This window comes from Capricornis sumatraensis, chromosome 1 (genome assembly GCF_032405125.1).
Source record: "Capricornis sumatraensis isolate serow.1 chromosome 1, serow.2, whole genome shotgun sequence".
Taxonomy (NCBI): Eukaryota; Metazoa; Chordata; class Mammalia; order Artiodactyla; family Bovidae; genus Capricornis; species Capricornis sumatraensis.
Window position 1 is genome coordinate 249,054,665 of NC_091069.1, and position 14,096 is coordinate 249,068,760.

Consider the following 14,096-nt stretch of genomic DNA (forward strand, 5'->3'; position numbering starts at 1 on the left):
CTAGGCGACCTGGCCGGTCTGGTACCTACTTGGTCCTTCAAGAACTGAGAGGGTCTGAGTTTGCATCTAGGTCCCCAACTTGGTGTCTGAGGAGGGCGCAGAGCTGAAGCCGCCGGATGGGAGCTGAGCCAGACACCCCCGAAGAGCAAAACTGCTGAACTGCTATTTTTCAACACAAGATAGGGATCTTTTCCGATGTTTTTAATGCTCACGGAGTGGCACCACCAGCACCAGTTTGCTGGATGCTTTCTTGGGACTCTCCACCCCCTTCTTCCACATGGGTCATCTGATCGCGGAATCCCCCTGGACGCCCCTCCTCCCCGTGTCCATGGCCTGCGCCGCGACACAGACCAGAGCAACCCCTCTGCTCTCTGTTCTCACGTCCGCGCTTGCCCCCACCCCCATCCCCGCAGATCCACATTGCATACTAAAGCTAGAGAGAGACGTTTCAGAGCACCGTTTCAATCACCTCATCCTCCTGCTTAAAATCAACAAGTGGCTTCTCATTGTTCTCGGTACAGAGAACAAATCCTGATCTTGCACTAGGAGACTGCATGTTGTCTGGCTCCTACCTACCTTGCAGGCTCATTCCCTACCAGGTCGGCTTCATTCTCAGTGCTCTAGACAGGACTGTCGTTCAGGTTCGCTGGCACAGGGATAATAGCAACCACGGGACCTTAGCACACGCTAGTCTTTTCACCTGAAACATTCTCTCCACACCCCATCTCTATGCTCCTAATCAATCCCAGTTTCACTCCAGTGGAAGTGAAGTGAAGTGGCTCAGTTGTGTCCGACTCTTTGCGACCCTGTGAACCGTAGCCTGCAAGGCTCCTCTGTCCATGGGATTCTCCAGGCAAGAATACTGGAGTGGGTTACTATTTCCTTCTCCAGGGGATCTTCCCGACCCAGGGATCAAACCCAGGTCTCCCGCACTGAAGGCAGATGCTTTAACTTCTGAGCCATCAGGGAAACACACTTAATCAAGGAAGCTTTTCATTGTTTATATGCACTACACCTATGATAATCTGCTTAATATCTTGTCTCTAGACTACAAATGCCACGAAGGCAGGGACTGAGGCTGACTCAATTGGCAGGTTGCCAGTGCACCAGCTTGAACCACAAAATCTGGCATGAAGTCAGTGCTTGATCAATATTTGCTAAGTAAATAAATGGAACAACGAATTGTCTTACGTGTGCTAAGTTGCTAAGCTGTGTCTCTTTCTGATGCCGTGGACTGAAGCCAGAGAGGTTCCTCTGTCCATGAGACTTCCCAGGCAAGAATACTGGAGCGGGTTGCCATTTCCTTCTCCAGAGATCTTCCCGACCCAGGGATTGAACCCACATCTCCTTCATTACAGGCAGATTCTTTATCACTGAGCCACCAGGGAAGCCCAGTTGTCTTAAAGGATCAGCTATTTCTGCATTAAGTGAAGGAATTATGATAGGCACAAGGCATAGAAACCTATGACTGATTCAAATTCAAATCTGGATTGATTCAAGTTTGAATTGACACCCAGACTTAAAGGTGACTGTTGTTGACAAAGCAAAACACTTGAGGAAAGCCAGTCTTCCTGAAAGGCAGTAAGGTAAAAGGAGCTTGTACCCTTTTGGACCATGTGTTTCTCTGGTTATATGTACAAGAGTAGGATTGCAGGATGATATGGCAGCTCTGTTTCTAGTTTTTTAAGGAACCTCTGTACTGTTTTCACACCCCAGTGTTCACTGCAGCAATGTTTACAATAGCCAAGACATGGAAGCAGCTTAAATGTCCATCAAGAGAAGAATGGATAGACAAGATGTGGTACATACACACAGTGAAATATTGTTAAGCCATTAAAAAGAACAAAATAATGCCATTTGAAGCAACATGGATGGATCTAGAGATGAGTGAAGTAAGTCAGAGAAAGATAATATCTTATGATATCACTTATATGTGGAATCTTTAAAAAATAATACAAATGAATTTATACAAAACAAAACCAAACTTCTAGACTTAGAGAATGAACTTATGGTTACCAGGCGGGGAGGGTGAGGAGAGGGAAAGTTAGGGAGTTTGGGTTCGATGTGTACACACTGCTACATTTAAAATGGATAACCAGCAAGAATCTATTGTATACCACTGGGAACTCTGCTCAGTATTATATAACAACCTAAATGGGAAAGGAATTTGAAAAAGAATACATACAGGTATATGTATAACAGAATCACTTTGCTGTACACCTGAAAGTAAAACAACATTGTTAAGCAACTGTACTTCAATATAAAATTAAAAGTTTTACAAAATAAAATATTTTATGAAAGGGGAGGGGGCTTTCATGGAGGCAGAAGATGGCAGAGAGTCTGTGTATCACAGAACAGAGAACACAAGGGCTGGAGGCAGGGAAGAGATGGAGAGACAGGAACAAACCAGAGAGCAATAAAGAGACCATTGCAAGGCCGTTTCAGTGAGGAGTTGACACCGGGCAGTAACCACAGGAAGCAAGAGATTTCACAGTGTTTCTGAAAATGAATCTGCTATAAACATCCTTCATATTCAGCTAACCTGGTCTTCACAGTGAAAGTCCATGGCCTGGGGTATTTTTCAGGCATGCAGGTGAATTTACAGTTTCTCTTCTGGGTGGGATAACAATACCAAGACCAGAGACAGCCAGCCAGTCATCACCAGGCTCACAAGCAAATTAAACTTTTCTTACAACCTTGGCTTACATCTTCCTAAATGTTCTATGACACATATTAAATACAATTAAATGTCATTTGCATACTTAACCTGATAGTGAAGCTTCATTATCTTCATGTTATAGGTTACAACCATTAGAAATAATTACAGTTTTATGGAGCTACAGTATAATTGGAGACCAAACTTTAAGAGGAATTTTGCATTATATCAGAAGACTCAGAGAATGTATAAATGAAAACTTAAAGATCTGTGCTTGACCATCAGATGTGAACAAAACTTAATCATTATGATCTTTTTTGAGATGATAAATCACTTGCATCACACTTTGAATTTGAATAGTATCAATACTTGTGCCAATAAGACTTATTTTTCTCATGATTTTCTAAGTCAAATTTCACAAACTATACCCTACTTTTTCATTTTCAGTTCAGTTCAGTTGCTCAGTCATGTACAACACTTTGCGACCCCATGGACTGCAGCATGCCAGGCTTCCCTGTCCATCCACTCCCAGGGCTTGCTTAAACTCATGTCCATTGAGTCAGTGATGCCATCCAACCATCTCATCCTCTGTTGTCCCCTTCTCCTCCTGCCTTCAGTCTTTCCCAGCATCAAGGTCTTTTCTAATGAGTCAGTTATTTGCATCACCTGGCCGAAGGATTGAAGCTTCAGCTTCAGCATCAGTCCTTCCAATGAATATAAAGGACAGATTTCCTTTAGGATTGATTGGTTTGGTCTTCTTGATGTTCAAGGGACAAGCAAGAGTCCTCTTCAACACCACAGTTTAAAAGCATCAGTTCTTCAGTGCTCAGCATTTTTTATGGTCCAGTTCCCACATCCACACATGACTACTGGAAAAACCATAGCTTTGACTATATGGACCTTTGTCAGCAAAGTAATGTCTGCTTTTTAATATGCTGTCTAGGTTTGTCATAGCTTTTCTTCCAAGGAGCAAGTGTCTATTAATTTCATGGCTGCAGTGATTTTGGAGCCCAAGAAAATAAAGTCTCACTGTTTCCCCACCTATTTGCCATGAAGTGATGGGACCAGATGACATGATCTTAGTTTATTGAATGTAGTTTTAAGCCAGTTTTTTCACTCTCCTCTTTCACTTTCATCAAGAGGCTCTTCAGTTCCTCGTTCCTCTTCGCTTTCTGCTATAAGGGTGGTGTCATCTGTGTATCTGAGGTTATTGATATTTCTCCTGGCAATCTTGATTCCAGCTTGTGCTTCATCCACTCTGGCATTTTGCATGATGTCCTCTATATATAAGTTAAATAAGCAAGGTGACAATATACAGCCTTGACGTACTCCTTTCCCAATTTGGAAACAGTCTGTTGTTCCAGTTCTGCTTCTAACTGTTGCTTCTTGACCTACATACAGGTTTCTCAGGAGGCAGCTAAGGTGGTCAGGTATTCCCATCTCTTGAAGCATTTTCCACAGTTTGTTGTGATCCACACAGTCAAAAGCTTTGGCATAGTCAATGAAGCAGAGGTTAGGCTTTTTCGATGATCCAGTGGATGTTGGCAATTTGATCTCTCGTTCCTCTGCCTTTTCTAAATCCAGAACATCTGAAAGTTGAAGCCTCTTGGAGAATTTTGAGCATGACTTTACTAGTGTGTGAGATGAATGCAATTGTGCAGTAGTTTGAATATTCTTCAGCATTGTCTTTCTTTGGGATTGGAATGAAAACTGACCTTCCCCAGTCCTGTGGCCACTGCTGAGTTTTCCAAATTTGCTGGCATATTGAGTGCAGCAGTTTCACATCATCATCTTTTAGGATTTGGAATAGCTCCACTGGAATTCCATCCCCTCCAATAGCTTTGTTCGTAATGATGCTTCCTAAGGCCCACTTGATTTTGCACTCCAGGATGTCTGGCTCTAGGTGATGGATCACATCATCTTGGTTATGTGGGTTATTAAGATCTTTCGTGTATAGTTCTTCTGTGTATTCTTGCCACCTCTTCTTAATATCTTCTGCTTCTGTTAGGTCCATACTTTTAAATTTTAATCAAGTCTAAATTGAAATGTTTTTCAGCTTATTTTTATTTTCACACTCTTTTCTTTTTCGTCTCTTACGGTGCTACTTATATTTATTTTGTTGTATGCTATCTGATGTTAATATGTGTCTATAAGGGTACTGTTTTAAGTGGCTTTTATCATTATTGCTGTTATATATAAATAAACTATAATTTTCAGCATTAATATGGTGCCTGGATATTTTACTATCTAATTTTTCCTAGCATATTACCCAAAACTCACTACTCAAATTTCACTTCTGGATAATTTGGCTTTTTAAAAAAAATGATTTCTTAATGTGGCTAAATTATAACCAAGTTTTACTTCTCTGAAATTTATAAAACAATGAGGGCATGTTAATCATTTACCATATGGATAAAAATGGAGTGCCATTTAGTTTTCTACCATCTCTTGTGGTAATTCTCTCCAAGCAGTTAGCAGTGTTATTAGTAACTGTATTCAAACTGTGATGCTGGAGATGACTCTTGAGTGTCCCTTGCACTCAAGGAGATCCTAAAGGAGATCAGTCCTGAATGTTCACTGGAAGGACTGATGCTGAAGCTGAAGCTCCAATCCTTTGGCCACCTGATGCAAAGAGCTGACTCACTGAAAAAGACCCTGATGCTGAGAAAGATTGAGGGCAGGAGAAGAGGGCAGCAGAGGATGAGATGGTTAGATAGCATCACTGACTCAATAGACAAGAATTTCAGCAAACTCTGGGAGACAGTGAAGGATAGGAGAGCCTGGCGTGCTGTAGTTCACGGGGTTGCAAAGAGTCAGACACAACTTAGCAACTGAACAACCACAACAAATCCATTATCCGTTACTATAATACATAACAAACACAAAATTGGACAGCCTAAAACAATAAGCATTTATTTAGGTCATGCTTCTGTAGGTTCGCCATTTGGGCTGGCCTTTGTTGGGAGAGTCTTCTGGTGTTTGCACCTTGGTTCATGTGTCGTGGCCTGCCTCCTGGTCGGAAGACAGAACTGGGTGGTCTAGGATGACCTGGGTGGCTCATCTCTACTCTTCCTGGCCTCTCATCCACCAGAAGAATGCTGGGGCTTTCTACGTGGCAGGTACAACAGAGAAAAGGCCCACAAAGCCTCATAAGGCCCAGAACTGAAGCTGCCACACTGTTACTTCTGATATTCTGTTGGACAAAGCAAGTCACAAGGGCAGCAAGATCCAAGGGGTGGGAGGGATGAATCCCCCTCCTAATGAGTGGGGCTGCAAAGTCACATCACAAGAGCCTGGATAGAGGGAAGAGTGGTGAACCAAGGCCGGTTTTCAATCAAATCTGCCACAGTCCGCTCTATGGCCTCAATTGTTCACATCCCTACAACTGAAGAAGTCTCATCTCCTCCCAAGATCCCCCAAGGTCTCATCTGGGTCCCAGCACTAGGTTTAAAGTCCAGGGTATCGTGATCTATACTAGGTCGGATGCTGGTCCTTAGGTGTGGCTCCTCTTGGTCCAGAGACCTGCAGACTACAAACAGGAGTGGTCTGTCCCACATGCCCAACATATAGCAGCAAAAGGAGGAAGGCTAACCAGGATAAATGCTTCCATTTGACAAGGGGAGGAATGGGATGCACAGAGCAATTGCTGGTCCACAGCAATTCTGAAATCACCAGGAAAATGACCACAGGGCACACAGAGACAGGAAGTGTTCCTCGAGTCAGCAAGTTCCACTTACTGGGAGGGTTCCCCAAGCTGTAACCCAATAAAACTTTCGTATCTGCCCTCCTGGAAATCCCTCCTTTTCCAGCATCTTTTTGGTCACTTTGGAAAATGTGCCCTTTGAGCAGCTGTCTTAAACTATGCCTGCCCTTAGCAAGTTGGGAGTCCAGAGGCCTTTTCCCCCTTTAAACTGTCTTCTCCCCTTAGGCCAGCAGGTGGTGCTTTGTTCCAGTGAAAGTGAAAGTTGCTCAGTCGTGTTCCACTCTTCGCGATCCCATGAACTGTACAGTCCATGGAATTCTCCAGGCCTGAATACTGGAGTGGGTAGCCTTTCTCTTCTCCAGGGGATCTTCCCGACCCAGGGATCGAACCCAGGTCTCCCACATCACAGGCAGATTCTTTACAGCTGAGCCACAAGGGAAGCCCAAGAATACTGGAGTGGGTAGCCTATCCCTTCTCCAACGGATCTTCCCATCCCAGGAGTTGAACCAGGATCTCCTGCATTGCAGGCAGATTCTTTACCAACTGAGCTATTCCATCTTCTTCAGTTGCTCAATTGTGTCCAACTCTTTGCAACCTCATGGACTGTAACCCACCAAGCTCTGTCCATGGGATTCTCCAGGCAAGAATACTGGAGTGGGTTGCCATTTCCACTCCCTAAAAAGTTTGTGGGGATGTCAGCAATGGGGCTGAATAAAGTATCTTTCACCATGTCCCCCAACTCAACAACAGAAATTTAGTATCCATTCAGAGACAAAAGTGCTGTTGTAAAAACTGGGATCCAGTACTCTATGCCATGGAACCAGGTGAGTCTTGTCCACCCAGGTCTCAGGTAATAGACATTCACACCTCAGTCCCAGCTGTGGGGTCTGCAGTAGCCTGTGGCCTCTTGACCATGGTCTGGGAGCCATGGAAAACACTGTCTTAAACAATCACCCACGAAAAACAGCTTTTGTAGGACTCCAGGTTTCCAGTGGATGAGTTCCGGCACATAATTAGAGTGAATAAATGTATGTTTTGAAGACATAGACAAGGTAACAGAAGCAGTTTGACATGACCTGCATCACTCCTGCCCTAAGGCAGCATAGCTGAGAGAACCTCTCAGCCCACAAGGTAACAAAGGAAAGTTACAAGATACAAAGAAGATCATTACATGATTATAAAGGGGTCAGTTCATCAAGAAGATACAACACAAACACATGTTATAGATATAGGTAGAAATAAAGATATAATTTGGATCCATCCAGTATTGGAGCATCTAAGTATGCCGCTGCTGCTGCTAAGTTGCTTCAGTCGTGTCCGACTCTGTGCGACCCCATAGACGGCAGCCCACCAGGCTCCCCCATCCCTGAGATTCTCCAGGCAAGAACACTGGAGTGGGTTGCCATTTCCTTCTCCAGTGAATGAAAGTGAAAAGTGAAAGTGAAGTCACTTAGTTCTGACTCTTCACAACCCCATAGACTGCAGCCTACCAGGCTCCTCCGTCCATGGGATTTTCCAGGCAAGAGTACTGGAGTGGGGTGCCATTGCCTTCTCCTACATCTAAGTATATTAAGCAAATATTGACAGATCTGAAGGGAGAAGTGGACAGCAATACAATAACAATAGAGAACTTCAATACCAATGGATAGGTGATCCAGACAGAAAATGAATAAATAAACATAGGTCTTGAAATATACTTTAGACCAGATGAACCTAATACATATACACAGAACATTCCATCCAAGGAAGAAGCTCCTTGACATTGGTCTGGGAAGGGATTAATTGGCTCTCACCAAAAGCACAGGCAATTAAAATAAAAAAAAAAAAAGGCAAGTCAAACCACATCAAACTAAAACTCACCTCCACAGCAAAGAAATAATCAATAAAAGGAAAAGGTAACTGACTGAATGGGACAAAATATTTGCAAATCATATATCTGATAAGGGGTTAATATCCAAAATATATAAAGAACTCACACAACTCCATAGCGGGGGAAAAAAATCCAGTTAAAAGATATTCAAAAGACCTGAAAAGACATTTTTCCAAGGAACATATTCAAAAGGCCAACAGGTACACCAAAAGGTGCTCAGCGTCACTAATCACCAGGGAAATGCAAATCAAAACCACAATGAGACAGCACCTCACACCTGTTAAAATGGCTAATATCAAGAAGAAAAGAAAGAACAAATGCTGTTGACGATGTGGGCGAAAGGGAACCCCTGTACCCTGTTGGTGGGAACATAATAAACTGGCACAGTTCCTCAAAGAATAAAAAGTAGAACTGTCACAGGACCCAGCCATCCCACTTCTGCAAATAAACCCAAAGGAAATGAAATCACTGTGTTGAAGAAAAGACTGCATCCTCCTACTCAATGCAGCATTATTTACAATACTCTTCCCTTGTGGCTCAGATGGAAATGAATCTGCCTGCAATGTGGGAGACCTGGATTCGATTCCTGGGTCAGGAAGATCCCCTGGAGGAGGCAATGGCAACCCACTCAAGTATTCTTGCCTGGGAAACCCCATGGACAGAGGAGCCTGGTGGGCTACAGTCCATGGGGTCGCAAAGAGTCGGACACAGCTGAGCGACTAACACACAAAGACTTGGAAATAACGTTAGAGTCCATCAACAGATACATGGCTGAAGATGTGGTCTATGCAATAACAGATGGACCTTGAGGATATTATGCCAAGTGAAAGCTCAGATGAAGACAAAGACTGGACAATTTCATTTATATGTGGAATCTAAAAAACAAACACAAAAGTACCTTTGCTAAAGAGAAATTTTAATTTCAATGTAATTAAACAGCTTAGAATGTCCTGAACCAAGGGACGTATGCATGTCTTCTAATCCCAGACTCAAGAGAGAATAGACCTTAAGACATTTTTCCTCACCTGAGAGAAAGACACATTTCCTGCGGCCTTTCTTTGCTAGAATTTTTTTTGCTAGTGGGTGGCTTTGCCCTGGTTCACCCTGTCACTGAGGGTCAGTTCTGCAAGGGTCCCTCTGATTCTCTCCAGGTCACTCCCAAGTGTTCACAGGGCCAAAGTCTTGTCTCCTCTTCCCCTGATGTCAGTTAAACCAAGGCTTTGACTTGCTGAGATCAGCAAATGCTCCCAGGGTAGTGCTGCCTTCTTGTGGCTTCAGGCTTCTCTGTTTTTGGTTTTTTGTTTTTTGTTTTGGCCCCTGGAGACACATACTTCCTGTAGTTCAGGACACTCCAAGCTATGAAAAAAGTGATCTCACTTGGGAAAGATAAGCAACACTCAGATGAGTTGGGAGGCAAACCTCAAGTCCACTTGGAGAACGCACATTCACCCCAGGACTTGGGGATTCCCTGGGAGAAGAGCCCAGAAACACGAGCTTCCAGTACATCCCTGCAGAGCAAGTATGAAGAGGAAGCCACAGAGGCCACAGGAAACAGAACTGAAATGAGAACAGAGCTGGTTATTTGATAGTATGCTGGTGACATTGTACCCAGCATCGCTACCGGTTCTGTAACCCAGGGTTTTCCATCATGTCTAGTGACCACTTTCTGCCAGAAACAGAAGTCATTACATATGTTTTAAAACGTGGTTTTAGTTACATGCAATATAACTTCAGGAAACGTGGGAGACAGGCGTGTTTGATCCCTGGGTTCAGAAGATCCCCTGGAGGAAGAAATGGCAACCACTCCAGTATTCTTGCCTGGAGAATCCCATGGACAGAGGAGCCGGGCATTGCAAAACCTGGGGTTGCAAAGAGTCGGACTCTGAGCTCGCACGCACTTTAACTTCAACTTTTCTTATTTTATTTTCTCCTTATATAAAAGCTTTTCTATTTACTTTTCCTGTTTGCTGAGCAACCTGCTTTTTAAAAATTCTTTTATTAAAAAGAAGATTATCGGACTTCCCCGGTGGTAACAGTGGATAAGAATATGCCTGCCAGTGCAGACGACACAGGATCGATCCCTGGTACAGGAGGACTCCACATGCTGCAGAGCAGCCAAGCCCATGTGCCCTTACTCCTGAGCCTGCACTCTAGAGCCCACGAGCCACAGCTATGAGCCCGCACGCCACAGCCCCTGAAGCCTGTGTGCCTCGAGCCTGTGTTCTGCAACACGAGAAACCACTGCAGAGAGAAGTCCCCCACACAACTAGAGAGTGACCCCCACTTTCTACAAGAGAAAGCCCACGCGCAGCAACGAAGACCCAACAGAACCAAAAAATAAAAAAAATAAGAAAATGATCTTACTAAGTAAGGCATATTATGTGTGATCATTGTAAACAATAGTTTAAAATGACAGTTATTATAACACACTACTATATATAAAACAGATAAGCAACAAGGACCTACTGTATAACACAGGGAACTATACTCAATATTTTGTATTAACCTATATGGGAAAAGCATCTGCAAAAGAATATACCTATATTATTATAATATACGTACATATAAAGCTGAATCACTTTGCTGCATACCTGAAGCTAACACAACACTGCAATGGCACCCCATTCCAGTACTCTTGCCTGGAAAATCTTATGGACGGAGGAGCCTGGAAGGCTGCAGTCCATGGGGTCGCTGAGGGTCGGAAACGACTGAGCGACTTCACTTTCACTTTTCACTTTGAGGCATTGGAGAAGGAAATGGCAACCCACTCCAGTGTTCTTGCCTGGAGAATCCCAGGGATGGGGTAGCCTGGTGGGCTGCCGTCTATGGGGTTGCACAGAGTCAGACATGACTGAGGTGACTTAGCAGCACACAGCTACTGAAAGCTTTTTCAAAATAATCTCCATCTAAGACACATAATTAAATTGCATTTATTTACATAGGATAGTGCATAATATATTTCCTATTCATGGGGTCGCAAAGAGTCGGACACGACTGAGCAACTGAACTGAACTGAACTGAACTGAATGGAAAAGAATATTTTTAAAAGAATATATATATATCTATATATATATCTGAATCACTTTGCTGTATAATGGGAATTAACACCTTTGTAAATCAACTATACTTCAATTTAAAAAATTACATTTCCTTTGGGGCTTACCAAGCATGTATGTCTAAACTCAGAATGCAGAGTGAGGTCATGCATGTGGAAGGTGTGATAGCTGAGTGTTGTTATTTTCTTCTTTGGCCCAAACACCTTTTTGAGTTCAGGACCCATCACTGGTCCAAGTGATGTTCAAGTTATTTAGTTTATCTTGAAAAGGTTTAAAACAAAACTGCAGTTGATGAGTTGGGGTTATCAGCCAAAGTGGAGGTACACTGAGGGTAACCATGGGAGGAAGTGACCCAGTGATTAGGGGGTGGGGTGGGCATGTTGATGGTTTTTAAGATGGATGGGTGGGATTTCCAGTAGTCTAGAAAGAAATGTATGTGATTAATTAAGGAATATTGACAAACACAATTTTTGAGGTTTTGCCTAAAAATGCTAGGTCACCACTTGCTAGAGTTTCAGGCAGAGGTGACTGGTGCCTGCAGAAAGACTCTGGCCAGAGAATTAACAATTGAGCAACAGTCCCCACTGTCAGCAAAATCTAGTCTACAGTTTTCCAGCTGACCATTAAATAGGATATAATCCCGTCTTCACAAATCCCTGTGAAACCACTGGTCCTTTCTCTGGCTTCCGCTTCATTTTTCTATTTGCCTCTTGCACTCGATCCTGCGGTTTCTGTTTCTTTTGGCCAAATGTGGCAGCCTCCTCACCTGACTGCAGCAGCTTCCAACGAGGCCCTGCTGCCCCCAGGCTTAGGCACTGGTGCCCATTACAAATCGTCACTTGACACCTACCTCTACACGGATGAAGTCATGGGCCACAATACCCCTGAAAGTAGTTCAGGGTGCAGATCAGGAACAAGGCACTCTGTGCTCCCGGAAAAACTGGCAGAACAGGCCTTCGGGTAGGTAGATATTTTCAGGAGAAGAATTTATGAGCCCAATTCTTCCATCTCCTTGTATCTAGAAAAGTGCTAGAATCATTAATGGTGACATCTGCCCCTAGCAGTGAGCCTCTGCTGAAATGTGTGCTTGACCTCTGTTCACTAAAATCATATATAATGCTGACCTCCCCCACCTCTTCGGAGCACTTCCTCAGTTATCTGAGAGGCTGTCTCCCAGGCTACACTCATTTTCCCCAAATAAAGTTTAACTCCCAACTCTCACATTGTACATTTTTATTTTCCAGTCAGCACTGATCTTATACACAGTTGCCATAGTCACCTTCACGCCCATAATCATATCGCTTCTTTGAAAAACCATCAAGATGCATCCCCCAACTCACTGGGTCACTTCCTCCCATGGTTATCCTCAAAGTACCACCTCCTCAACCCACTCTGGCTGATGACCCCCCCTCGTTAACTGCAGGAGGTCTTTTTGCTTTCTTTGTTACTGAGTCTTAGGACTCCAACAAGATGCCTGTTGCTGTCCTGTCCAACTCTTTTGCAACCCCATGGACTGTAGCCAGCCAGGCCCTCTGTCATGGGATTCTCCAGGCAAGAATATTGGACTAGGTTGCCATTTCCTCCTCCAGGGGATCTTCCCAACCCAGGGACTGAACCCAGGTCTTCTGAGTCTCCTGCATTGGCAGGTGGATTCTTTACCACTAAGTCACTTGGAAACCAAGCCAGATGTCTACCCCAATGCTGGTGAGAGAGAACCGAGGTCTCTGGATCCCAAGAATGAAGGTGATGTGGACTTTCCAATTTCAGACCCTGTGGTTTATCACCTTCAATATTCTTTTTCTTTTTTTTTCAATATTCTTAATCACCTACAAAACAGGCAAAATTCACAGACAAGCCTGAACTGTTGCCCCTGGAGGCAACAGTTAATTAGGTTTGAGCAAAGGATGATTCTTCCATCCGCATGTTTTCTTCCTTATCTCTGCAGTGACAAGGACACCTTCCTTATTATTACCCTAAGGCTTGAGTCCTTGTCCTTGCCTCCCAGTGTGGATGGTGGCAGGTCCCACTGCATGCACTTGACTCGAGTCCCCTTTGACAAGGGTCTGAGTGTTATTGAACCAGGGTCATCTGTGATGTGTAGGAGGCCAAACGCTGAGACTATGCGTGCAGTCTCAGCACAAAGAGAATGTTTGCAGCAGAGAAACAGCTCATTCACAAGGCAGCCGAGTAAGGAGATGAGAGAACAAATCTTAAATGCACCTGCCCTATGTTGAGGGGCTTAAGGTATTAATGAGATAAGGAAGCAGGTGATCTCAGGCATGGGGAAAGGAGACTGGAATCAGGGAACGGTTGAGGCTCTGGTGTCTCTGACTTGCATGCTTTTTCATAAGAGGCATGGTCAGAAATGGAAGCCCTTAGCATGATCCGAGGATGGAGTTTCCAGCTTACTGATGTCAAAAGGTCATTCATCAGACACCTGGCACAGACCCAGTTTTAGGGTTGGTGATCCCAACCAGTCTTAGCCGGCTTGAACTGGACAGGTGCTCACCCCAATTTCCTGGAAAACAACTAAAATCTGTTTTACTGTAGTGACCATACATCAGCATTGTTCTCTATAGGCGTGGCTAAAGAGTCAAATGAAATGAAACAAAAAGATGCTTTCTCCTTGGATGGAAAGCTGTAACAAATCTAGACAGCATATTAAAAAGCAAAGATAGCACTTTGCCAACAAAAGTCCATCTAGTCAAAGCTATGGTTTTTCTAGTAGTCAAGTATGGATGTGAGAGTTGGACTATAAAGAAAGCTGAATGCCGAAGAATTGATGCTTTTGAACTGTGGTGCTGGAGAAGA